Genomic DNA, 24,364 nt, shown 5'->3' with positions numbered 1-24,364 from the left:
CTTATGGCAACTTGTTTCTGTTAGTCGTCAACGTGGATCCCAAATGTCTAATCTGGATGGAATCCAGCTGGTCCATCCATGACCTTGGCCAGTTACCTGTAATTAGAGTTGTTCTTTATTCCCCTAAACCTTCCTTGGCCTTAGACTATTTAACATGTCAAAACACTAAAACTGTTGTTGTTTCACACTGTTTTCTGTGAATGTGTCTCATTTGAAGTCTTTAAACGTTGCAGGTTTCCAGCCTAACATAATTTCAGCAACTGTCAACAATGCATTTTGGAATCAATGCATTACTGATATGGAAAGTTGGCAGGAAGTCCTGGATTCGGAGATACTCAGGTTGAGGGTGTTTACTTAGCTGGAAGAAAGGGCAGGATGAATTTTACCATATATTTAGTGTTCCATAAACCATATATATCAGATTTTTTTTTTCTTTCAGACCAGAACTCCACGAACCTGGAGTTTACAATCTATTAATTGGATGTAAGAAAAAAAATTCAGCTCTTCATATTGATTTAATAATGAATTATAAAACCGTAGCTGAAAGAGACTGGGTGCACTATTAGTCTTTTAGGTCTTGTTTACTAAAGCTTCAGAGATGGGATAAGAAATGAAGAAGCAAAGTTCACTTACAAAAATAACTTCTGGCAGGCACGATCTTAGAAATTTTGTCAGCTGGTGATTTTGGAAGGTAGTTGCATCAATATCGCCAGGATGTGAGAATCACTTGCTAGACCTGAAGTTCAAACAATTGTGAAGTATCGAGAAAAAATCAGCAAGCACAATTAACACTAAATGCCCTCCTGCATTTCTTTCACCTCCTGAAAAGTTACTATGAGTTGTCTTTTCTTGCATATATCTGGTAGGATTTATAACAACTTCACTGATCTGTGATCTGAGAGTTAGTCTGTAGTGTTTAAATATAATCCTGACATGGGTGACAAGATCCTTTGAGATACACAGCTTAACATTTCCATTTAATGCCACAGATTGTAGATTTTACCATCAGCAAATTACTTTGAAAGAATACATGTTGCTTCACACACAAAATAATAACTAATGATGGTAGATAATAGATTTAAGAATTAAAAGAAGTACTAAGGTTCACAAACTGGAGGTATTTCAGAAGCTGATAAAAACGGGCACCTCTTGGACTAAAGTGCTTGTTTGCTTGTATATAACATGGAAGGGACTCCTGCACCCGGTTCTCCAACATCAGAGTAAAACCTTTGTTTAAATGTTTGTGCTTGGAGATGTAGATAAGTGAACTTGCAGGATTGTGGATTAGAATTACTTAGTTGAGTGTGCAGTAGCATAGGAAAAAGGAGAAATAAGAGCTGCTAAAGACTTGGCATTTGAGTAATGCCAGGCCAGTTGGCAGCTACCAAACCTAAATTATTAGAAACAAACAATCCCTTTCTTCCTAAATGAATCTGTTGACTTCCAGTTAACCTTTATGCTTTGGTGACTACAGCATAGCACTTACTGCTTATGTTAAGCAAATTCTTTATTTGCATCTGGGTTCTGTGTGCAGTAATGTAAAGCAGCTCAAAGACAACACTTGGATGAGGTGTCTTTCTAGCTCCGTGCCTTGTGCCACTGAGTTTTAGTATGTTTTTTGCCTGCATGTTACACAGCTACTAAGGAGTTACTCACCTGTAAAGTGCTGGCAGCATGGCCATCCCTGCTCCCAGCTTTTAGGGATGGCCAAAGGGAGCTTGGTGAGTGCATTTACATGAACTTCTCTAGGTCTGTCTGATTAGAGCTGAAGTTGCCTCCTAATTTATTGCCTCTAAGCAAACTCCATTAGTGTTCTGAGAGACTCTAGTTTGATATAAGTGGGCTCTACATAGGGCTTCATGCCATTAAACAGCTGTGTTCTCTGGTTCTTGGAGGGAACACACTGGATTCTTGCAATGAGACTGGAATTATAAGCCTGATGCAGGAATTAATGGATGGTATTCTGTACTGTAAGTTATAAGGGAAATTGCAGTAGAAAATGATAATGGTTCCAAAGGGCCTCAGTAGTTATTAGTCTTATCATCCTTCTTCCTTCTGTCACCTCCCAGAGTCAGAAGCTGATCTGGAAACAGCGACCATAATAGTGGGGAAAAAAATCAATAACTGCAGCATCTTGGTGAATTCAAGGCTGCCGTGGCTTTGTGACAACAACAACACTCTGAAGCCTCAAAGCCTGATGGAAAAGAATTTGAAAAATCCTTAGATCTAAAAAAAAAAAGCCCATGTGGTGTACAAAATGATCACAAGAGCTTCGTGTAGCTATACAAATAGAAGAGTTTTCTCATAACACTGAGGTGATAGTAAAGAAGCCTCTCTATATAAAAATTTATTATTTCCTCAGAAGTTAAGACAGATTGTGTTTTCTACAGGAATTTCGTAGTTCTAAATACTAAATTTGAAGGGGGAAAAAAAAGACATTTAAGGTAACACTTGAATTACAGTGAACTATTAGGGAAGATGCCTGATTTCACTTTTCATTCTTTAGTCACCTTTTTTTTTTTTTTGAGAAAAAAGTCTAGAGTTGTGGTAAATGATACTGCACTGGGTTTTCAGTGACTCTTCTGCCCACCTGAAGGTGGAAGCTGCTCTGATCTCTTCCCAGATTTCTGTGTGGTAGCAAAGTCGATGTCCACGACATCTCAGCTGCCCATGATTGCAGGTGGGTACAGTATATAATATCTCCTGAGCATTTCTAAAATGCATGGCCCATATAAAACTGTGTTTCCCTAAGATATTTACACATCCTGAGAGTTCCCACTGAGGTGTGTGAGAGCTTTGCTGCAGTGCCCACCTAAGCAATGACACTGCTGCACTGGCACTTGGTAGATGGCTTCCCTGAGCAGGCAGAAGGGCTTTTGGGGGTTTTGTGATGCTTGTTTCTTGGAGAGAGGAGCAAGATCATATTAAACCCAAGTAGTTGTCTTTTCCCTTCCATGTGGTGTCTCCTTGTCATTCCCTCTACAGTTTTATCCTGTGAAGTCTATTCAATAGCAGAAGCCAGAGAGGAATCTGACTGATTTGCAAACAGGAGTGCAGGCAATGTATTTTTCAGATCTAAGTTATTTTTTTATGTCCTTGCTAATTTTTTGCAATCACCTTAAGACAAGTACATCTCAGAAAAGGTTAATTTTGTCAGTTAACTCGATGGTACAGGTTCTAATCTTGCATTCTGAGCATGTGTATAACAAAGGCTGTAGTACAGAGAAAATTAGAGGTGTACTAGTTTTTCTTTATTCTTGATTATAGAGTTCAGTGCTTGCACTGCTCCCTTTGCTGAAAGAGCCCTGTAATCACCCTCTGCACTTCCTTTTTATGCTCTCCCACTACTCAATTAAGAACTCATTAAACTGCACACCTGCAGTGTCTTTACCCCCGAACTGTAGTTTTTAACCCCCTACTTCCGCATAATTATAATGCAGCCTGTGGATTGCCAGACTTCAGCCAAGTAAAAACGACAGTAAAACTTATTTATGACAATAAAACTTCTGCATTGTTTAAAGCCAGTTCATAAACAAGAACTGAAGGGTTCTTTTGGGAGCACTGAGGACGAGAAGTTTTATATCCCTTGACTTTCTGAGTCAATAGGCCAAGGCAGAGTGCTAACTGATGCTTGACTATAGTATGTGGTGAATAACTGTGGTGGGGTGATGCTCCCATTGGACTGAGGTGACAGAACATAGGCTTAGGGACCTGCTGTAATGTTTTTGTTGGATGTAACTTGTGAGATGACACTGGTTACTGCCTTTTTTTGTGTCCATTCTTGGCATATGAGCTTTATTAGATCTTGGAGGAAATGTTCTGATTCAGATTCATCTGTTGCAAGTAGCAGGAGTTCAGGGCTTTACCACGGTGTTTGGCAGAGGTTCCCTAAAGTAGCACTGCCTGTATGCTCTTAGTGCTCAGCTGTGTTTGAGGAGCAGTGTAAATATATAGGATTCACTGGGAAAACATCAGTACTTCATGGCCCTGGCTTTTTTCTCCAGCCATAAGATTCCATAATTTCCTGATGAACACTTAGGATTTGCTAGTACAGCAAGAGAGGCAGCAAGAATAGCGAACTTACAGATTTGAACAATACAACCCTCAGCACTGAGTGATGTTTGCATATGAGCTCTGGGACTTGGGGTATTATTTTATAACATTTATAACATTTTATAACATTTATAACATTTATTTCCTTTCAAGTCCAGCAATTAACACAAACATAGAAGGTTTTATAATGCTTCCTTTCCAAAACTCTTTACTTACTGTAAGATCCCAATGGTAAAGGAGCTGCAAGAACTATCTGTTTTGCTTAAATAATGGTTTAGCATCCTAGGAATGGTTTCTACCATGTGCATCTCTACAGTGCACTTTATGCACTTTTCTGCCTACTCTGAATAAATTTTATGTGGCACTGCCAGGGAGTCATTCGAGTGCTTCCTCCTCTAAAGTTTTAGATGACAGTAAAACGAGGAATGGCAGGAGGGCAGAAAGAAAGAGGAGGTGATTGCAGGTTCTCATTATTTAGTAAGAGACAACAAAGACAGCTCAGAAGCAAAGGACAGCTGAAGGAGGAGTCCCAGGAGGGAAGACACAGGTGCTTCAGAAACGGGGAAGAGGAAGAAAGAGATGGTGGCAGCAGCCCAGACCTAAACCATATTCAGCAACATGCTGGTTCCTAGGCAAAAGGACCAGATTGGTTTCAGGGGTATTCAAAGGATATTCAAAATCTTGAAAGTTCTCAAGTGCTACTGCTACAGCCTGCAGGAGAATAAAGATTTCGAAAAGCAGCCAGGGAGGAAGGTGTAGGAAGAGTCTCTCTCCCCCATAGGCTGGCTCTGTGTGTAATAACTGATAGTTCCCAATAGATGGCTCCCGAAATCCAGAGGGGACGGCAGTGCTCAGTGCACGTACCGGGTTACTGTCACGACCAGCGATTCTATCGCATCGAGAGCCAGTGCTACAAAGTACAACAGAATGATAACCTTACACAGGCCCCAAGGACGATAAATATCACCTCGGGGAACACGGGCTGCAAGGGAGGAACAACAGAACACAACCCTGAGAGCAGCAACTCGGAGAGCAAATAAATCAACACTGGGACCAGCAACTATTAAACTAATGCAGTGGATGCTTAGAACAAATCGGTTCTAACGTGCTCTGGTCAGATCTGCTGTTCTATCACACCTTTGAGCCCTACACTGGGTGCCAAAAAGGACTGTTGTGGTTTAACCCTGGCAGGCAACTAAGTACCACACAGCTGCTCACTCAGACACACCCCCCTGGCCCTGGGATGGGGAGGGGAATCAGGGAAGGGAAAAAACCCGCTTGTGGGTTGAGAAAAGAGCATTAACTTAATTTAGTGATTGAAAACAAATTAATACTAATTATGATGATGATAATGATAATAATAATATATAATATATACTGCTAGTAATAGTAATAATAATAGTAAAAAAAATACTAAAACCTAAGGAAAAAAAAGCAACTAACAAACAAGTGATGCACAATACAATTGCTCACTGCCTGCTGACTGATGCCCAACCCATCCCTGAACAGCAATCCGCCCCTTCTGGGTAATTCCTCCCTCAGCTTATACACTGAGCACACACTGAGAAGAAAATTAATTCTATCCCAGCTGAAACCTGGACAATTCGTGAGGCCTGCAAAACATCCCCCAAATGTCCAGTAACATCCACCAGTAGCATTTCTTATAATAATAATGTCTGTGTCCAGAAAAGCACAGGGATGTCTTTCCTGGCTGGTTCTGGCAGGGAGCAGCCTGTGGGAAGCGTGCTGGAGCTGTGCCCTGTGCAGGGGTAGTTGCTGTCTCTGGCAGGCTGGGTGGCACCCACAGGAGCAGCCTGGGGATGCACATGTGCTGCCAAGGCTGTGCCTGCTCACAGGTGAATATTGCCGATGTTGGAGGGCAGTGGTGCCCGGTTCTGTGCCTGAGGTGGTTTCCCTGCAGAAGATATCTGTACTGCAGATACATGCAGTGTAGAATAATAATCACCTCTGCCACTACAAAACCCTATCCAGACTCGGTAACCTTCACTGGGTGTAGCAGATAACAAGTAGGTCCCTTCTGCCAACTGTTATTTTTACAAATCTGTCAAACTTACCAAGAGCTCTGAAACCTGGTTGTTGCATGAATTTTGTTGGGGGGAAAGGGTAAGTGTAATTTAATGTGTAATTAAAAAATACATGTAAAAAGGCAGCAGTTAAAAACCAGCTTAATGTTGTGGCTAAATGAGCTTTTATCAAGGACATGAGCAAACACATAATTGTCAGGTTGATTGCAGTTCACAGCCAGGAAAAATTGAGCTTTCTGTGCTCCATCAAGAACACCTGTTAGCAGGAGGGATTCCTCTCTGATGGAGCTGAGAAATCCTTCCCAAAAGGGAGATTTTTTTCAGATGCTAGTAAGTGTTTCCCCAGGCTGTTGCTGTAGCTTGCAAGCTCCAAAGCACCAAAGGGAATCCTAACAAATGGGAGCAGACTGAGGCACAGCACTGAGCAGCAAGGGAATGCAGGCAGACAGCAGGAGGCCATCCAGCCCTACACACGAGGTGGGAGAAGGGAGACTGTGCTAAAACAAAATGGGAGCAGAAATCTGCTTCTGTGCATTGGATATCCCAGGTTGTGATTTGGGCCCTTTGTGAGGTGTAAAGGTAGATTTAGCTTTGTGTGTTCTCTATGAATGTTTGCACATATGTGATGTTATTAAACACATCTCAGGATAGGCGTTACTAGTGGCATGAATTTTGGAAGGGTCACAGGGCATGAGGCTGTAAAGGAGTTATGCCCATTCTCTTAAAGGAAGGGCTGTAAATCTTGTGGAATTTTCCAGCCATGTAAAATTTACTAACAGTTCGTACAACTGCTTGAATATTACTTTTCTGTTGTTAAGAGTTTATGTGAAATGGTTCTCTCTTGTCCCTTTGGCTATTCATTCCACTGGCTCAGTCAAGTAGTTGTTGAAATAAAGTTCTCCTGGGGTGGCACAGTTGTTTGCAGCATGGGCAGCGTGGAGCAGGATGTATGTGACTTACACAAATAACAATAGCAAAGAATCCATTGCCTTTGAAAGACAAGGGACTGGTACAGAAATTTGAAAGCACTCAAAGAGTGCCTAAACCAGTTTTCTCGACCTACTCAAAAAGTTTTTAAGGATATTAGCTTTGAGTCCTTTTACTGCTAAATATGTACTCCCAGTTTCTTTGGCTCTGGGGGGAAGTTAGTGTTAGCTCACACTCTGAGATGTAGAGTAAGAGAGAAGGAAGATGAAGAATTTTAAGTGGTATGACCAAAGCAAGTGATAATTATAACAATAGTTTAGCAGACAGAACTTTATGGACACTTGCTTAGTCTCATAATGTTTTTTATCTTTGCAAATCTGTCCCACTAAAAAATTATACAAACTCCCAGAAGATTTTGTTGAGAATGTATCCTACTTCTTTTTCTTTCACAATAAATAGTAAAGAGACCACCCTCTCTGGGAAACCTAAGAGTTACTGAGTAGATTTTTATAGCAATATTAAATACATTTTTATGTGTAAGAACATTTGTGATACCATAAACCTGGGTTCCCTTGGAACACTGAGTTGCATCAGAAGCTCTAAGCTGGATAAGTACGACTCTGGCATCAGAGAGGGACTGTTATTGTACAACAAAAGTAACACTTAGGATAGACTTTTTCTTAATGCTGAGTGAGTTATGGCTTAATCAGATCTACATCTTTAAGCAAGTAGTTTGGTCAAATGGAGTAATATTTGTGCTGTTGTAGAACGACTGTGTTCATTGGCATGCCTTGACTGTAAGCTTTGGTAAATGTGATTTTTCTGTGCTCAGCTTCCTCCCTAGTGGATGCTGCTATTTGTCCTCCTACTAAAAATTCCAGTTGGCTTTGTACCGCTCAGTGTGACGTTCTGATATTTTCTCCTGAGCTGTGACTAGAAAGGAGATAATTCAGGAAAAGCAAAACCAAGCATGTTTCTTGGTAAACAGGATGTGCTCGGAAATGCAAAATGAAAGCTGCCCACGATTTCTTTATGGTGCACCTCCGTATGACAGTCCTGCACGTTGTTCTGCACAACTGCTGCCATGTTAACCACTCGTGCTGCAGCACTTACAGCCTTCCCTTGGGATTTGTGTTCAGTCAGAAGGGAGTTCTTGCCCTATTCACATTACACCTGGGCTCAGAAACGGAACAGGCATTGTCCTCCTTAAATTATTGTCGACTTTAATTGCCTGTGTTTGGTGACAGGCAAATTCAACAGGCACAGATGTTTACACTGGTGTCAGGTGAACCTGGTCAGAATTGGCTCATGGTGTAAATCTGTAATCGGTGCAAAAAAAGGAAAGTGTTTTATGAAGGCTGAATGCATATTGAATTTATGCAGAGTGTGTGATAATGACATGTAATTCTTACAATGTAAAAAAGAAACAGCAATGTTACAGTTCTAAATTCCGTGTTGGAAGTACTTTGTCCTTGAAAAGCCTGCCAAGGGCTGCCTCCCACAGAGACTGAGTAATAACTGGCTTTAAAAAAAGGATTAGCACATGTGGTGTTTCATGGAATGGGGCCTAATCCTGACTATGACTTTTAGGTTCCACCAAAGTGCAAATGCTAAATAAGATGGGAAGCAAATTGGAAATCTCCTGAGTAGCATCAAAATTGTTGTAGTAAGAGGAATATTATGAAAAGACAAATAAAGCTGGCAGATACTGAAATGTGCTTTTCATTGTAAGTCGACATAAGTTTTTAATTGTTCTCCTAAAAGGTGCAGCATAACAAATGAGTTGTTGAGGTCCCAGAAGCAGCTGTTGTGTGTGAACAATGTGTGCTAGTTATGGTGTTGTTTTCAGGGCTAACTTGTGGCTTTTACAGCCCAACATAAAGCCTTCTGAGAGCCTCTAATGGAGCTGCTGCCTGTGTTCAGTTCCTGGGTGTGAGGGCTCCGTGTGAGATGTGCACTCTTAGCTCACCTTAAGAGGGGTCCCACAACCTGAGAGCCCCCCTCGGTCAGGTGGAGCTGGAGATGAACTCTGGCTACAGGAGAAGTGCCCCTGCAATGGGGACCCCTGAGGTCCAGGTACCCCCCACCCCCACAGATGTGTGTGTGCTCCTGCTCTGTCTGTAAGGCAACTGAGCCAACATCTGCACTGCTCATCACCCCACTGGGCTTTTAGGTTGTCCAGGTGTCTAATTTGATGGGGCAAACACCCACCTTCTTCTGTATTTCCCCTTTTGGAAGGTAGGATTTATGGTTATAATTGTGCTGACACAGAATTTACAGGAACAGTGTGTACAGTCTTTGATCATCAAAGTAATTGATTTTGTTTCTCACTTTTGACTGCATTTATGTTGAATGCAGAGTATATCCCACACACAGCAACATATTTTTTGAATTCCAAAATATGGCAGAAATATTATTTGAAAAATGTGAAGGTAAAATTTAGCTGATTTGCATCTGCGCAATCTCCAGCAAGGTTGCATGTGTATAGTCAGGACTCAAACTTATCCCCATATTTTACCATTTTAATCTTATATCTATATTGAAAATATTTCTCGGTAGTGTAAGAGATTTTTATTGCATTTCAACCCAAAAAATTACCTTAACACTGCAAAAATGATTGATGCTTTTCAGTTCCAGCGCTTGCTTATGAAAAGCTTTTGCAGCTTATTTAAGTGAAAGTTCAGACGCTGTTTTGATCTGAATGTCTATTTTTGGGGTTGTGTAAACACAAGCTAATAGAGAACCTGTTTCCTTAAATCAAAATGTGTTTTTCCCTTTCTCATCTGAGAACATTCCTTCAAGGAAGCCTTTAGAAGACTTGCATCAAAATTCTTATCTTGACTGTAGGTAAAAATGTTATCTGAGGCTATTACAGTGGAATCAAATAAGGTTAAATTCAGCGCTTAGTGATTATTTCCCCCTTCTTCTTGTGGGGGAAATTATATCTGATAGTTTTCCATATGATTAATTGCTAAATCATTAGGAAACTATATCCATATGCTTTTACATTCCCTAAGAAACTTACCCTGCCTCAAGGAAGAAGGGACAGCTGAGCAGAAATGGTTGTGTACAGCCAGAATGGCATCCTTTACCTCACAGCACAAACCTGCGTCTGGAAAGAGAGCATTTCCCCTTCAGTCCTCAGACTTTGAGGTTCTTGTGTTTGTCCTTATTCAGTTGTTTCTCAACACTTGCACAACTCACCTTTATTCCAAATGCTGATTGGAGTGAGGTGGAGTGAGGTGTAGCTGTGCCAGGCTCTTGGATGGTCTGTGTTTAGCAGTGACATAATGCTCCCCTTTTTGAACGTGGATTCCTACCCCATTTCTGCTGCCTGCCCACAGCTGCTCAGCCAAGTTACCAAATCAGCACATGCCAAAGGCCAGGCACTAAGCAAAAGTGCTGTTGCTTGGCTAGGTGGGACATGGCTCACCCCCATGGCACCTGACAAGCCTTGGATGCCAACAATGTTTGGGATGTAACCAGAGCCGTAAGCTGCCTGATTTCTTTGAGCAAGCTAAGCAGCAGCCCCTATAAAGTTGTCAGAAGCCCAGTGACAGTTGCAGAGTTGCTCATGAATAAATCTGATCAGTCTCAGGATGTGTGTTTAGCACACTGTGCTCTCTGCACAAAGTGTAACAACTGAGGGGGGCACGGAGCAAATGTGAGGCATCGCAGGGAAGATGAGCAGCTCCATCCAGCTCCTTTGTGCAGGAGCTCAATCCCAAGCAGAGCTTGTGGGGCCAGGCTGGCTGATTTTAAAAAGACTTAAAATGTGTTGTTCAGTGGCACAGATGATAAAGCCCCAAGTACATCCTTCAGTTCATGCCGAAAATTACGAGGGCAACTAATACATTTATTGAAAATTTTATTTGATTGTTGTTATCACAGGTGTGCCTTATGGTGTATTTCCATATGTGTGTGCTGCCAGACTATGACCTAAATTCAAGAATCCCTTATGGTGCATTTCCATATGTGTGTGCTACCTGACTGTGACCTAAACTGACTCTTCCACCTTCCACATAATTAATGAAGTTGAAATGACTTAAGTACAAAGTCAAGTCATATTACTGAAACAGTATGTGTTGTTATTAACATGTTATCACATTTGCATAATGAAATCAGATGGCTTCAGAATGTTTAAGCTTTCTTATTTTAGATGTAATTGTCATTGTGTCTTTCATTATTAACTAACGAAAGTTACACGAATAATGTGCATGAACTTTTGGAATGATTGATTTATAACTAAAAGCCAGAGCAAATTAAGCACTTTGTACTGATGTGATCTGGCACCAATGAAGGACAGTAATGGTTTTAAGACTGATTTATTTAACCTTAAGCTTGTTTCTAGATCTTCAAGTAAGACTAAAAGCTTAAGCTATAAGACAGACATGCCTTATGTAGGACTCACAAAAGTTCCCTTCATACAGACAACTGAGTCATCTTGTAAACAACATAAAAAGCAGATAATTTTTGCTTTATTTTACCTTAACAGTGCAGTTAGTGGTAAGAATTGGACTTATTCTGAAAATTCGTACGTTCAAAAAGTGACTATTTAAGTGGGAATCAATGAGCACTCGGCTGTTTAAGTGTGGTAATTGGAGAAGCAGGTGGTTAACAGTGTATAGCTATTTGTATTCAATCTCCAGGTGAGGTACATGTGTATTTTTGCACACATAGCTCCTGTATGCTGCTTTATAGTGTCCTCTTCTGAGCGTGATGTCTTTCAAAAATGTCTCGTGGTCCTAAATGTGCTGCAGCAGAACTATGCTGCCCCATCAGTAAGTTCCTGACAATTTAGAGGCAAAATTGTCCTGCCTTTTTCTGGAACGTTTCCTAAAAGGCACTGAAAGAACAGTTAAAAACCTACTGGCCCTAATGGAGCTGGAGAAAAACCTTTTATTACTCAGCCTTTTGTAGGCTCAGCTCCTCAGGCAGCACTGGCTGAGATGAACTGCAGAGTTTATTACCAAGCTTCTTACAATCCTGTGAAAACTACTTTAAGTAAACCTGGAAAACTGGGACTTCCCAGGAAATGTTTTGAAGCAAATGGCATTGACAAGAGAAGAACACCCACACCAAAACCTGGGCACAGAAATTCCTTGAAGAAGTCCAGTGAGTTGGCTGCAGTTGTAATTTTGCAGTGTGTGTATCTTGGAGAGCCAAGGGCCCGCCTTAACATGGTAACTAAACCCAACAAGAGGTGTAGAATCAAAAAGGAGGTGTGAGTGCCAAGGGGCAGAAATGTGTGCAGGGCAGCCCACACTCCCTGGGGTCCAGGAGTCATATCAGACCCACCCTCTGAGGGAGAGGAGCAGGGCTCTGAGCTCTCCAGCCACTCACTCACCTGAAGGGTGAACAGGGCTATCATAATTAGCACCTGTTTACTATTTTTAATCAGAATAAATGGACAGCTTGTAAGGAAATTATTGTGTTAGAGTTCAGCACCTGATTTGCCTTTAGCAGCCTACATGTCTGCTTTCCTCTCCCAATGGAAGTTACATTTTTTACAATTAGTCCCAAAGTTTGCAGGTTACAGTTGAAAGAAATGGTTTGCTTATCTCTAATATAGTCCATGGGCTGAGGCAAATCATCATTGACAATTCAATCAGGAGAATTCTTTAAAATTAGCTTACAGAAAAGATATTACCAAGAAATTCAACCTAAAATGTCCAAACTTACCTTATTTTTGATGGACAAGCGTTAGCTTTCATAAGAATTATTCTGAACTCTGTTGAGGTATTGTAATTCAATTTTCAAGAGCAGATAAGTTTTAAAGTTAGAATGAAAGGTGTTTAAACAGGTATTACTATTATGAAGATAAAGAAAATAACTTCTGTCAGATACTGCAGATTTCTTCCACCCATAATTTCTATAAAATTTTGAAAAGTTGCACAGGTATTTTGACTCACTAAGCAAAAATCCTAACTGCACAAACTCCCTGTGACTTTGAAGATGAAACAGTGATCCAAAACTCCAGCTGTGGCATTAAAGAGGAAAACAAGATTGTGGGCAACTCCTGCTCTCTAGGAGATACTAAATCTAGAATGAAGTTCCTTGGCAAAGTAGTGATCCCAGCAGCTCTGCACTGGTTCTATCCAGGAGCACCATAGTCAGGGATTGTCTAACTGTGCTGATGTAAAGCTGATTTGGCTCATGGCACTTGGATCTGCTGCGTTCTTGGGTCAGTGTGTCTCCAGCAGGTATGTAACAGTGCTTTCAGGAACACGGTGTAGTTCTTGGGGTGTCCTGTTGAATCCGAAAAATCCGGAATAATGAACTGCCCAGAGGCTTTTGATCTTTGAGCAGCAAAGGTATTTATTGACAGTGCTGGGAGCAAGCCAGCTATTGCTGGAAAAACTTGTTCAGAGGCTTCACACAAAATCAGCAGTTTTTATACAATTTTTGTACACGATTAAATGCATATTCAAGTGATTACATCATCTATCTATACATATTAATAACAGGTGGGGTATAGGTGGAGCTCAGGCAGGGCTTGGGGCGGTGCTTCTCTCGGCCCTCAATTTTGGTGGTAGTTCCATCCTTCCTCCATGGGTCTGGGGGCTTAATCTCATCCTCCTCAGCTTGACCTCTCTTCTTTTCTGTTGTTCTTGACCTGCTCACTGAAGCTTGGAAAAAGCCTCGGCTCCCAGCCTGTTTCTCCTGTTCAAATGTGTGCCTTATCCTACGGCATCTTGATTTATTACCTCTAGGCCTATTGCATGTTCTTTTACCATTCTCTTAAGTTTAGGTCCAGTAAGGAGAACAGAACAAGCACAGATCATTTTGGATGTTAGTAGCTTGTTAGCAGGCCCAAATTTCTTAGTTAACTCTTTTGGGCCTGTCCTCCTGTTTCACTGTGCAGTGCCAGGAGTTGGAGTCGATGATCCTGATGGGTTCCTTCGAACTCAGGATATTCTGTGATTCTGTGATAACAGACAGTGCATAGGATTTGCTGCCAGATGTGATTTCCCTTACTCTGTGAGGTGGTCTCACTTACCTGCTCCAGTGCTTAAAATGACGTAGAACCACATGTTCCTCTTGTCATTCCAATGAACACTGAGCTGCCCCTAGAGATGTTTTAGGATACAGCCCCTGCTAAGGGAGGGAAGTTTTCTGTGTGCATTGAGTGGGAGGCAGACGAGGTTCAGGAAGACAGGACTTGTAACAGCCTTCTGAGAATTTGCAGCTCGTGCAGAGAAGCCGCTGAGGCGAGCAGGGAGCTGACCCAGCCAAGCCTCAGAGGTGCTGAAGAGAGAAACTTCTAAGGGCCACAGGGACAAAATGTGTCATTTGCTGCCAGCCAGAAAGCCAGAGCTGATTAAACCTCTGCCTGGAAGCATCCAGCTGCTTCTGCAAAAGCTAAACTCTCTGTTCCCCTCAGGTCCCCATCACAGCTGGTGTAAGGTGTAGCTCTCACTTCCCTGGTCCAGTTGTATCATGGAGAGTCAACATGTGCTCTGAAAGGGTGCAGCCAAATTTTTTATCTGGTTTGGACTAAAAACTCAATTTGGAGCTGAGAAGTCCTTGTCAGTAGAAGTTTTTTTTTTATTCAAATTGATAACTTTACTAAAAGGTCAGGCCTCAGTAGAAAAGTGCTGAAATAAGTTGGTGCATTTGCAAAGAAAAATCTTTCAAGAGAAGTTCTCATTCAGCTGTACTTCTGTTCCCCATATAGTGTAGGAGGATGGTTTTTCTAAAATAGGTATTTTTATATTCCAAGCTGGTGAAAATAATAGTGCTTTGAATGCTTTACCTTAAGGTTTGTTCTGTTTTTACAAGTAAGTATTTTAAAAGCTTGAAATCCACTGAATATGAAGGAACAGCTGCTATAGCAAATGTACCCCTTGATGAAAGTGGCATAAAACATGAGGAGGTCTGGAAACTGAGGAGTGACTTGACTTTGAGGTGTCACAGACCCAGTAGGAAAACCCCAAACAGGTCCCATTAACAACCTGTTCTGCAAAAAGCAGGCCACAAAGACAATCCTTTTGAAAAGGTTCAGGCATATGTTTTCCAATAAATTAGGAAGTGACATTGAACGTTGCATTCACTGTTGGTGGAGGAGAGGAAGAAAAACTGTGGTTGGCAAAGGTCTGGGCTGGAACTGGAAGTTAATCCTCTCAGCTGTGTTTCTCCACTCAGTTGAGGTCTGAAAGCCAGTTGTCAGAGTGTGTAAAATGCACAGTGTTAGGGATGGTCCCTTTCTCCACATCTGTTACCAGAGTGAAGTCCATTAAGTGTAAAAAACATACAGGAACTGTTGGGACACAAACTGCCTGTCTGTATGATTTATTTGTATGAACCAGAACGCTAAATCTAATAGCATTTGCAATAAAGTCTAACTGAAGTTTTGTTTGTTATCTGTTGGCCTCAGAAAATAATTCACACCTGAACTTCAGTTGTGTTTTGCTTAGAGGAGAAACATAAACCCTTGTCCCTCTGGATTAGCTTATAAACTACAACAGCTCCCAGACAGACTTGTCTTTGACTTCAGTGGGAGTCTCAGGTGGGGGAAAGGTCTGTTTTCCTGTTTTCTGGAAGCAGTTGCACAGAACCTGATATGATTTTTCTGTTGTTTTAAACGAGATATTCCATTATTTAGATGCACTTCTGGCAGTTATAGCATAGAGACATCTAAGCATAGATGCATCTATCTATAGAGTAATTTCTAGTGCATTTTATAAAATATACTGGAAGCAAAAGCAAGGAAAGGGAAGAAACACAGGGCAATAACAGCATAAAGAGACCCAGTTCATTGCTTTAGTCTCTTTTTTCCTTTGAAATAGTATCTCCTACACCCTGAGTGTGGGTGAGCAGCCTTTATGTGGATTACCACCACAGTTTTCAACTACGATGCCTCAGTATTTCTCCCTAGGTGAGAACTGGGTTGTAGGAATCACTGGAGACTGATACTAGTTCTAGTTAGTATTTATTGAGAAATTTTAAGTTAAATGGATATTTTCCTTCAGTCCTGTTGGCTTATGCACCCATATGAGGTATTTAAAAGGGGTCCAGAGAAGATTCCTTCCCCACTTTGGACTGCAAAATCTTGTGATGGTTGTGGAACCTGGTGAAATGACAGACTGATGACAGTACTGCTGATTTAAATGAAATTTTACAGAATCATCTAATTACTGCAAGACAGAGATGACCAGAATCCTTGTTTTGTTTTGTTTGAAGACATAAATAAAAATATCTCTGTATTTGTTAGAAAACAAAGAACAAACCCCAAAGTCACGATTTCCTTATAGAATTAGAAGAAAACAGGAAAAAGCTTAATGAGAGTTGTGGCAAGGTTGCTGTGGAAACAAGGAAAGGAACAATGAAAAATCTCTTTGAGGAGATAGGAAATTTAAGTAAAAAATCAGACACATTTAATTATAGCCCAAAAAAAAACTTAGGGGAGGATTTTTATCTTCATTTTCTGTGGAAAAATTAAAGAATAAGAAAAGGTTATTTGCTGTATTAAATGCATGCACTGTCTATAAAGCTGTAGATGAGTATATGCCAAGGAAGCAAAATTGGTGAAGAGAATAATTCTGTAATTGGGGAAAAAATGGTGAAATGTAGTTGAAGTTGCAATGATGTGCTGGATTGAAGAAAATGCTCTGTTTTCTTGCTGCTCACAGCATGTGCTCCGTGAAGAGATATTGATTTGCGTGGTCAGGTACACCAGTGAGTGTGTGAGGAGCACCTTGTGACAAAGATGCCTTCTGGGCCAGTAAATCTGGGCTCTGCAGTCTGTTGGATGGGGCGTGGAGGAGCAGAAAATGGTGTTGTGGCTCTCAGAGATGAGATTCTGCCCAGTTATGCACTAGCAAAGCCGAAACCCGTATCAGGATTTTCATCAGGATATATCATGTGTTCATTTTTTCTATACCCTGGTTGATGTGCCGTAACAAGAACACCAATAAGAATGGTAGAAGAAAAAAAACAGGCTATTCATAAGAGCGTTGCTCAGGCAGTGCCATCTGAGAGCTGCGAGCACAAGAGCTGCTGTGCCAGGATTTATGGTCTGTTACACACTCTGTTATTGTTTTGCGCCTTTTTTTGCAAAGCAGCCATAAATTGGCTCAAAGCATCCAGATCTTATTGCTGTATCTGCTGTCAAGTTTTAATTTTGGATCTTGGTCGTGTTGTGCTTTCCAGCTTTTTCAAAGACTTGTTGGAGGACGTAGGGACATAATAGAAATATCCTGGTGAAGAGGAGTCCCAGTAAAGGGCAGCATGGATGGCACAAAGGAAGGAGACCACTTCTTTTAGAAACAGAGACTATCTTCAGTTGGAAGGGACCCACAATGGTGCTCATGCATGAAGTACTTGGGTGTTTGTGCATGATATAATTGCCAGTGTAAACTCCACAAGTTGGTGATTGCCCAGCCCGAATTTGTACCGCCACCACATGATGGGTTGAAGTCTTGGTGACGGTTTTCCTCCTTTGGCCAGAGGTTTCAAACTCGATTTCTTCATGGTCACTGTGGCCAGGACAGCCACTAATCATGAGAACCTCTCTGTTAACAAGCAACAAACCAGGGAGGGCACATTCCCCAGTGGGCTCCCTCAGCACCTGCACCATGTGGTTCTCATCCAGGTGCTTTAGGGATCTTCTTGTACCAGCAGGGTGGTGTTCCCAGTTAACGCTCCCAGTCAAGTAGCTTTCCTCAAATCCAGTGGGCAAAATACAAGTGAAACTAGGAGGAATTTCACTTTGTTTCACAGTATTTCACTTCCTATTTCACAATTAGGAAGAATTATGTTTCATGTCACTCAGAGTTCTAAGGTGGAGTTTTTCAAGGCAGTTGTTTAATGTCTGCAGACAAAATCCTCCACCAGCAGTTCTTTGCACAAGGCTCTGTTGCAGCACAGACGTTGTGGTAATGAGATGAGACTTATTATGAGACTGAAATTAATTTCTTTGTTAAATTTATCTGTATAGAGCAGTTATAAAATTGCTTACAGCAATCAAGATCCTGGTAGCTTGCCAGCTTTTTTTTTAACAGATAAGCAGTTTGGAAATAATTATTTTCCAATACTGTCATTGAAGTTGAGAATATTTTTGTTCCTCCTACTCCTTCAGCTTTCTTTTTAATTAAGGGTGGGGAGGGGGCACATTTCTAGAAATGTGTAATGAACAGGCTGTGAATACCAAGTGTGAATATTGTGCTTCTTTCTCCTTTAAAGTGTTCCTGTGAGACATTGCAACACTTAAGCAGAACAACTTCTGTACTGTTCTGTTCTATTTTTAGTGATACTTAAGGTATGTTGTAACCCATATATACAGTGCTCTTAAGTATATCTATCCATGTGTTATATGCATCTTTTTATTTAGCTGGGAAAGAACATCTATGCTCTAAAATTATGTGAAAACTAAAATTATGGAAAACTAGTTATTGGACATGTTAAAATGCATTTCACATCTCTAATCAAGGTGGTTGTACCTCAATGCAAATTAGAGAAGGAATTGTAAAGAGCACATTGCATCCTCATGGGGTTATCCTGTGGTTTTTAAACCAAGATCCTACCCCAGTTGCTGTGTGGCCATAAGGTCACTTTGAGGTGCTGAGAGGAATACTGGCCTGCCTCTGCCAGACTGGAAGGGCTAAAAGAAGGGGTGATAAAAGAAGACCAAGTAGGACATTGAAGTCTGCAGGCTGTTACTTCTTGAGTTCAGTTGCAACCTACTGAATTTTTTTACTATTTTTTTTCCCTCTGTGTGAACAAAAGAGAACTGTGGGTAAGTTAGAAAAATTACTTGGGTGGCCTGTTGGTTTCTAAACTTAGTAACTTCTTAAAATATATCCCTGAAGTCAAGAATAAAAGGTTTTTATGAGAGCAACAGAATTACAGGTAATATGTAATAATGATTGATGAAACGGAGAGGGAAACAAAGCAAACAAAATAACTTTACTATCTATGTTCTTTTTTCCTCTCATTTAGTTAAGAATGCTTTGGATTATTTGTAATGCAGTAGCTTTCAGAAGCAATGACTAACTGTGGCAGTTAATAAGACATTAATAACAAGAAAAATAATTCGGAAATATTATCGATGCAATTGTATAGAGGCACCCGTTCTTTGGATTTTGCATTTCATTGACAGAGACAGCAAGGACAGGCCTCTCTACCCAACAGCCCTAGAATTGTTCTGGGCCAGCTTCAGAAGGAATTTTCCAGAAGAAATATTTCTGTGTGGATCTTTTGCTATAGAATTGAAATTCAGCCTTACTTTTCAAATTACAGGTCTGTGAAGACATAGAATAGCCAAAAATATGAAAAATGGACCGGAAAAGAAGTTAAGGCAGGCTCCAGCCAACATGATGTGGGTTTGACCACATTAAATAGGTTGATAAATTTCTTGATATTTTCCATTCCTGTATTAAATCCAGGAGCACCCCTGAGTTCCTAAGATGCATGAGTGGGCGTCTTCTTCCGTCTCAGTGTTCCCTGAGCTGAGGAATAAGACCTACACTATGTCCTTCTAAAACACCCTTAATTCACATTAAAGACTCCAGAGCACTGGATCAGAAACTTCAAAGTAATCCCTGGGTTTTTTTTCCGCATCGCAGTCTGCCTATGGGATTTAACTGTCATTTCCCCCTTGCATATCTGCCATTCCAAAGCCAGCACGTAACCCTTCTTTCCAGAAGAATTACCTCTACGAAAATGATCCTGCCAGTTCTGAGCAGTTCTGTGGTCGGATGCCACACACACCTTTCTCACTGGCACACTCCAGTCGCTCTTTTGCAAGTCTCAGTGGGTATTTATTACAGTGGAACAGCTGTAAAGAATTAACTACACTGACTCTCAAAACATTTAGTTTATAGAGATGCAATTTTTTGCAGGACATGAAGTTGTAGCTTCTTTAACATGGCAAAGGATAAGAGAGGAGGGAGAAGATGCAGGCAGGAGATGGGAAGTGAACTGTCCAAGGAGCAGCCACTGGCTTTGCCTTCTGCAGGGCTGCTCAGATACCAAGGGGGTTGTGTCAGTGACAGCAAGGGTGCAGTGCTGGCACCTGGCAGGACACCCTTCCCCTGGGAGGGAGATGGGAAAGAGAAGCATCACTGGCAACATGCAGAGCCTGAAGGGCAGGCAGAGGGTCACAAAGTGGCTTTGGGGGGAAGCTGGCAGATATTAGGGTGTTTTTGAGAGGTGGCTGCTGGTGGAGAGTGTGCTGTGCTCTCAGGAAGGATTGGGCCTTCGTGGAAAACGTGGCATGAGAAAGGGCAGCGCAGGAAAACAGGGCGGACACGGGCAGGCCTGAGCAGAGAACTGCAGTGATGATTGAGTGGTGCAGTGATGTGGTCAGTGAACTTACCACACTATGTGCATAAGTTAAGCTGCAGAACTGGGCTGGTGCAGAACAGATTTCCAGGCAGGCAAGAGAGATTTTAAGATGAAAAGTACAGCAGAGTAAGACTGCATCTAAAAACTCCTTTTGTCATCCGTGTAGTTTGTGAACTAGTGATGTGCAGTATGACACACGCTGCATGTGGGTCACCCTGGGGCTTGCAAGTGCCTCTGGTCCCTGTGTGTGTTCACAGCTGCCTTGGCTTGGGAACTCAGCAGGAGTGTTCCGACTACAAGCTATCCTGTTTCTGGCAGGCTGCATCTCCTTGCTGATGGCTTCCTTAGCCAGAGCAATAAACACAAGCAGGAATGCAGATGGAGGCAGTCAGTCAGTCTTTGGCCTGACCATAAGACTTTCTCAGCTGTAAGAATAATTTCAGAAGAGCAGACTAAGGGAAATATTTTTTGCTTAATAGGTTACAGCATCTCATCAGTCACATACCACACAACACACAATTTTATAAACTGTTGCACTTTGCCTGGGTATAAATGGATTGTAACTGATAACCCATAAAAAATTAATAGTTTGCTGTAAGTTTTTTTAATGGAGTAAAAAATATTGCAGTAATGAAAAAGCTGACATTTTAAGGACTGCTAGAGCAGCAGATTCATCAGGAGAATGTGCTAGCAGAACAGCTATGTGTATTCTTGGCTATGTATGACAGACCTATCATCAGGAGACGGAAAATGTTTACAGAATAAGGATAATCAAAAACTGTGGGTAACCAAAAGTCCAGGAAATGGAAATTGGGACTACATGAATTTGTAAGAGATTGAGATTGAAGGGAGAAAATAAAGTGTTATCTAAAAAATGATTGAAAGCCAGTACTTTGGCAGAGTTTCATTCCTGGGTGCTCTTGGTCTGTTCATTAGTTTGTATGATAGATACTGTGCCAAATGGTCTCACCAAAGAGCTGAGCCTGAGCTGCTTTATTGCCTTTTGCTCTTTGAGTATTTCATTGGCCATTTTCCATTCAAGTTAGATGGGATTTTTATAAACCTCAAAGTCATTTCGTTTTCATGACTCCTGCTTTCCTCTGCCCTACAGGAAAGGTGTAACCATTTCCTCATGACAGAAGGAATCACAGGGGAAGTGAAACAATGCATGGCCTAATCAATATTGGTAAGTGAATGCCATTGACTAATTGATCTGTGTCCTCCATGGAATTTTTCATTGCAGCCTGTTACCATAATGAGTGGTGTGCACAGCAGAGCTGCTCTAGACAGAAGATAAAGGCTTCTGGTGAAATTGAGCCTTTTCAAATGTAAAAGTGCTGAAAATACTGGAGCCAAGGGCTATTTGTTTTTTATTAGATGCAACTGTCTTTCTAAATCGGCACCAGTACTTCCTTAAATTAAGATATGCAGTAAACACTGGAATTTTTATTGACATTGTTTAACTGTAGCACAGGTAGTTATCTCTGTCCCCCTTTGTTATTTTTGAGGACTTGTTTACTGAGATCAACAGTAAAATCCTATCAATAATTAAATGCTTAATTTTCCTGAGAGAGAAAAAATAAGGTAAACACTGTTTTCTTAGGTAATTCATGGTTATGAATTGAATGACTTGCTTAAAATCAATGTTTATAAATAATGAATAGGATTCTCTTCAAGCCACTCTATAAATACTAAACTGATTGAAAGAAACAGAGAACAAACTAATGGAAATATGTCTTTAGGCAGTGGTAAGATTTTTGTGTGTATGTTCCAATTGATATGAAATTGATTTCACACTTTCACTGGTGACTGAACACACACGAGCAGGTGTTCACATAACTTCCCTCTTGCTCAGGTGCTGCTCAAGGCCCCCATTGCAAGGGTCTGTCTGACATCCCTTCGCCACGCAAACGTCCTGCGTGTCTTTGCAGGATTAGGACCCTCATTTCCCAACTGTTGGTTCAGGCAACTCTTTCTACACTGTATATGTCCCTTGTGCTGAATCTGCACATGTGCCCTGCATCACGGTGGCACCTTGTCTGACTGGGGCAGAGAAGGCACTACCCGGTTACTGCTGGCAGACAGTGGCTGTGTTGGAAGCAACTTATTTTACAAGGGCAGGAGGAAGGATGAAATTGTTACGTGTTTACGGCGTAGAGTTAGGCAATTTTGCCCTTAGGTGACCCAAGTAACTTTTGTTTATTACATTAGGCATGAGAGATGGTGCAGATCTGGTCAGGAGGTTCTTCTGTCTTCCCTTCTCTGTGTCCTCATTGCAACCCCCCACAGAAATCAATTAGTATTACCTAAGGAATAAACTGAATAGCCAATTGAATAGGTGCATTTTCCTTAGCTGTATATGCACAAATCTTGCCAACATGTCTGATTGCATTACTTGAATCAATGTAAAATTAAATGCAGGGAAAATTACTCCTAACTGGCCCTGATCAGCATAACGTGTGGAACAGCCTGTGCTGTCAAAGAAGGGGAGTCACATGTGGCGGCCTTCGAAGCCAAGCACAGTTCATCTCCTGGAACCTGCAGCAGCTTTCCTTGGAGAAAGTGAAACAAATACTCTGTTTTCTGAGGTAATTTATCTTTACAACTGAAGGTGTATGATGCTGCCAGTAAACCTGGGGGGAAGCTGGTCAGGGACGTCTGCTCAGGAGCTGGCTGAGCATCAGTCGGTGGTGAACAATCACTTTTTTTCCCGGTTCTCTCTCTCCCCATCCCACTGTTGGGGGGAGTGAGAGAGCGGCCCTGTGATGTTTAGCTGCCTGCTGGGTTAAGTCCCAACAAAGGTGAAGGGCCTTTCTTCTTTGTCTTTCAAGAAGGATTTAAAAACTGGAGAGAAAATGTGAATCCCTAGAGATGGGAACTGTGGTGCTCAGCACTGGGGGCCTGCTTTTGGCTGTGGAAGTAGATAGTTGGTTAGGAGGGAGTATCATCTCTGAAACAGTGAAGATGACTGAAGTGTGGGGTGACGTATTATGGATGAAGAAGGAGTTTCTATGTTTTAGCTGCAGTGACCCTGAAGCTCTGAGAAGGGGGTGAAGTGTTAAAATGAGGTCTGAAAGCAGCAATAATACTGAGACCTGCTAAACAATGCAATATTCAAGGAAGGCAATAAATTGCATAAGGTAATGAACAGATTTACAGACTTGGAAAATGGTGAAGAAGAAAAATGCATTTAGGTTAAAAACAAGGAATGAGTTTCTGGATGAGTATGAACATACACCCTACCCAAGGGAGAGGCTGGGAACACTGTGTGAGTGCCTGCTGTAAGACCAATCTCTGACTTGGAAACCCTTTGGAAGTGACATTAGGCTTAATTATGTGAATGCTCTGGCTGTTTTAGTAAAAAGTTTCAGCACAGTTTGTGAAACACTCACTCCAGAAATCACTTCAGACATGAAGTGCTCCAAACTCTCATCAGTCTGTGAATTTTGAATGTGCCAGGCAGTGCTGAGCATGTCCCTTGGGTGAGCACGTGGGCCTTGGCCTGCAGGGTTTATTAACTGAAGAGAGGATTGATAAAAACATGTGTGGAGAAAATGCACCGAAAACCAGTGGGCTTGATAGTCTGTGTTTTAACAATATACTTGTAGAATGAAGTAGGGTGGACACATAAGTAGCAGTGCTAATTATGGATTCCCTTCCTGCACTGATTTTTGCCTTAGAGTTTTATATGAAAAGACATCTTGGGAAAGTTGTCATGTGAAGATGGGCAGCCTTGTGCTGTTATTAGGTGCTCAGAAGATATTCTCAGTCTTCTAAGGAGCAATAGCACATGGTATAAAACAACAAAAGAGCAGTTCCAGACAGGCTTGGGAGTCACTGCGAGTAAATGAAGTGGGCGGAGCAGAGCCACAGAGAAATTGCAGACAGGAGACAATGAGTAACACAAGTTGTAGGAAGTTGATGTAAGGACCAGAGGAGAGATATCAGAGTTATGAAAAACAGAGATGAAGATCTCTGTTGGAGCCTGGGTTTGGTGAGTATTCCCTTTGGTGAGCCAGAGTTGGAGCAGTGCCAAAGCAGTGAGCGAGGCT

The 24,364-nt window shown here is 41.5% G+C and overlaps 1 long non-coding RNA gene across 1 annotated transcript in view; it reads left to right on the top strand.

The window, feature by feature from the left end:
- Nucleotides 1-22,894, top strand: part of LOC108502792 — a 101,334-nt gene extending 78,440 nt beyond the window's left edge. Inside the window, exons 6-7 of the long non-coding RNA XR_001876626.1 lie at nt 21,424-21,498; nt 22,734-22,894. This is a non-coding gene — a long non-coding RNA (uncharacterized LOC108502792). The remainder of the gene's footprint in view (nt 1-21,423; nt 21,499-22,733) is intronic.
- Nucleotides 22,895-24,364: the final 1,470 nt, after the last annotated feature.

This window comes from Lepidothrix coronata, unplaced genomic scaffold (genome assembly GCF_001604755.1).
Source record: "Lepidothrix coronata isolate B3197 unplaced genomic scaffold, Lepidothrix_coronata-1.0 Scaffold124, whole genome shotgun sequence".
Taxonomy (NCBI): domain Eukaryota; kingdom Metazoa; phylum Chordata; class Aves; order Passeriformes; family Pipridae; genus Lepidothrix; species Lepidothrix coronata.
Note: the sequence above shows the minus strand (reverse complement) of the source record. Positions and strands in the feature narration are given on the sequence as shown.